Here is a 3,249-nt window from a genome sequence, read left to right as displayed (position 1 = left end):
CATTATTATTTTCTCTCACAGGAAATTGTATCTGAAATACAAAATGAAAATACTGCTTTTGCTACAACTTGGGGGAAATTGTTGGCTTGGTTGAAGACCTTATGAGCGACCAAGACCTTGAGTGGGATGACTTTGGGGTTCCTTGGAACTCTCTGACTTGTATGGAACTAAACCTTCAAGTTGATGAACTGGATTCAAACCTCTTATCCATTGAGGTAAGATTTTTATTTTCCTATTTTCAAACTTTGATTGAAGCATACTCATTTAATAATTAAATAACTTAATTAATACATTATTATTTTCTCTCACAGGAAATTGTATCTGAAATACAAAATGAAAATACTGCTTTTGCTACAACTTGGAGCGAAATTGTTGACTTGGTTGAAGACCTTATGAGCGACCAAGACCCACAGAACGAGTTCGTCCTTGATGATCCAACCAAAGAGTTATACCTTGGAGACCAGCAAAGTCCTGAAAAAGAGTTTTGCAACAATAGTACTCATTGTGAGTTATCAAGACAATACACCTGAACAAGTTATACCTTGATGAGCCAGAATACAAGTTTTACCTTGGAGACTCACAATTTTCAGACATTTTGAAAAATGGAGTTTTCCTTGATGATCCACAGTTATACTATGTGAGATCTATCACTGAAACCCATAAAAATTGGAAAAATGGAGATTTCCTTGATGATCCACAGTTATACTATGTGAGATCTATCACCGAAACCCATCAAAATTGGAAAAATGGAGATTTCCTTGATGATCCACAGTTATACTATGTGAGATCTATCACTGAAACCCATAAAAATTGGAAAAATGGAGATTTCCTTGATGATCCACAGTTATACTATGTGAGATCTATCACTGAAACCCACTATATTTCTGGAAATTGTGATTCTACCTTGGAGTCTTGGATAGATGGTTATATTTTTGGAGACTTGAAATGTGGGTTCTGGCTTGATAACTCACAATGTGATACATATCTTGGAAACTCAACAGGAATGTGGTTATACCTTGGAGACTTGGAAAGTTGGGTTTATTTTGAAGACTTGAAATGCTACCACTCTTTGGGATCTAAACCTATCAAGAAAGTTCTTATTCCCTCTTTCTACGTCATCAAACCTGAAAGCTTTAAAAGACAGAATTGGAAGAAGAGAAAAAAACATAAAAAATATACATTGTTCGTTCTGGGAAGAAAGTGCAGGCTTACTCCCCCTTTCTACATCATCAAACCTGAAAGCCTTAAAAGACAGAATTGGAAGAAGAGAAAAAAACATTAAAAAAAAATACATTGTTCGTTCTGGGAAGAAAGTGCAGGCTTACTCCCCCTTTCTACATCATCAAACCTGAAAGCCTTAAAAGACAGAATTGGAAGAAGAGAAAAAAACATTAAAAAAATACATCGTTCGTTCTGGGAAGAAAGTGCAGGCTTACTCCCCCTTTCTACATCATCAAACCTGAAAGCCTTAAAAGACAGAATTGGAAGAAGAGAAAAAATATATATATAGGTGGAAATCTCATTTTGAAAAAGACATTGTGTTGGGCGAGGATTGAGTTGGGGTTGAGATTTTGAATGTGAGGGTTGGGGTTGAGATTTTGAATGTGAGGGTTGGGACACACACACACACACACATCAACAAACAAAAGTTAAGCCTTGACTATTCAGTTGAGGATTCTGTGTTTGGGGTTCACAGATCTAAGAACGTCCCCCTTGACACACATACACACACACACACGCACACACACATCAACAAACAAAAGTTAAGCCTTGACTATTCAGTTGAGGATTCTGTGTTTGGGGTTCACAGATCTAAGAACGTCCCCCTTGACACACACACACACACACACGCACACACACATCAACAAACAAAAGTTAAGCCTTGACTATTCAGTTGAGGATTCTGTGTTTGGGGTTCACAGATCTAAGAACGTCCCCCTTGACACACACACACACACACACGCACACACACATCAACAAACAAAAGTTAAGCCTTGACTATTCAGTTGAGGATTCTGTGTTTGGGGTTCACAGATCTAAGAACGTCCCCCTTGACACACATTATATACTGTAATACACCTCGGACTTGTTCCTCTAGTGTCCACAAAGGTGTATAGTCGGAGGGAGTGAAGGGACAACCCATTGCTCCCATGGATATTATCTGCTTAGTTTTGTCTTTTGTAATTCCTGTGAATAAAATGAACCTAAAATCTCTTCCCCTTCCAAATCATATATTTTATAAGTCCAAGGAACCGTATCTATTACATCAACAATTTTAAAAAGTTCTTTCGTCCATCGTTCAGTAAAACCCTTTTCAAAATGAGATTTCCACCTATATATTCTTACGATATCACCAACTTTGAACTTAGGTTTTCTGACATTAATCTCTTTTTCATATTTTAATTTTGTAAATGTTTCTGATGGTTTCATATTTGTTGACGTGTGAATCGTGTCATTATACTTATCCACAATATCCTGAATAAAAGATGACCATTGTTGTGAACCGAGTTGTGTGAATTTTTTATATAGTCTCTCTTTTAAGGTACGATTAAAACGTTCAACAACAACTGCCTTCCCTTCATTAAAGGTACTGTATAATGTAATACTGTTATTTTTTAGAAAATTCATAAACGTCTTGTTATAAAACTCTCTACCCTCATCAGTCCATAATTTTTTAGGTTTTCTCTTACTTTTATTAAATATCTGTTGAAAAGCTAACATAAGAGTATTACCTGTTTTGTTTTTTAAAGGGACAACCCACGCATATCTACTCCTCAAATCAATAACGGTTAAAGCATACTTGTACCCCTTATCATTATTGAGTTCAATCAAATCAGCAGACCAGATATAATCAACTTCCTTGGAATAAACTTTCCTTCTCTGAAACTTTGTGAATATTGGTTTATGTAATTCATCAGCTAATTGCTCTTCAGTCTTAATGGCATCATTAGAGCCTATAAGTTTTTTGAATTTCCAAGTCCAAGTTTCAATTTAGCACTGATCATCTTCTTCACAATGAACCGATCAACTTTTTCTCTCAAGGTTGGATTTTGTATCAGAGACAAATTATACAACATTTCTCTATCGGCTTCATGCTTTTCTTCCAACGTTGTGGTATTCCCATAATCAATATCGTGTCTCATGCACACTTCATCAACTCTATTGATAGGCTGACTCCAGGATTTAGGATTGTCTGCCTCATCTAATCTTTTATCCAAGTTTGTGCCTGGACCACAGAAAGAATACCCT

General features: G+C 36.2%; 1 long non-coding RNA gene across 1 annotated transcript in view; it reads left to right on the top strand.

Moving 5' to 3' along the window:
• The window catches only part of LOC147008784 (uncharacterized), a 2,508-nt gene extending 5 nt beyond the window's left edge, over positions 1-2,503 (top strand). Inside the window, exons 1-2 of the long non-coding RNA XR_015053302.1 lie at positions 1-215; positions 312-2,503. The exon at positions 1-215 is cut by the window's left edge and continues 5 nt beyond it. This is a non-coding gene — a long non-coding RNA (uncharacterized LOC147008784). The remainder of the gene's footprint in view (positions 216-311) is intronic.
• Positions 2,504-3,249: the final 746 nt, after the last annotated feature.

This window comes from Eptatretus burgeri, chromosome 18, assembly GCF_056783735.1.
Source record: "Eptatretus burgeri isolate ZD-2024b chromosome 18, Ebu_testis_v1, whole genome shotgun sequence".
Classification (NCBI taxonomy): Eukaryota; Metazoa; Chordata; class Myxini; order Myxiniformes; family Myxinidae; genus Eptatretus; species Eptatretus burgeri.
This window is presented reverse-complemented; position numbering and strand designations above follow the sequence as displayed.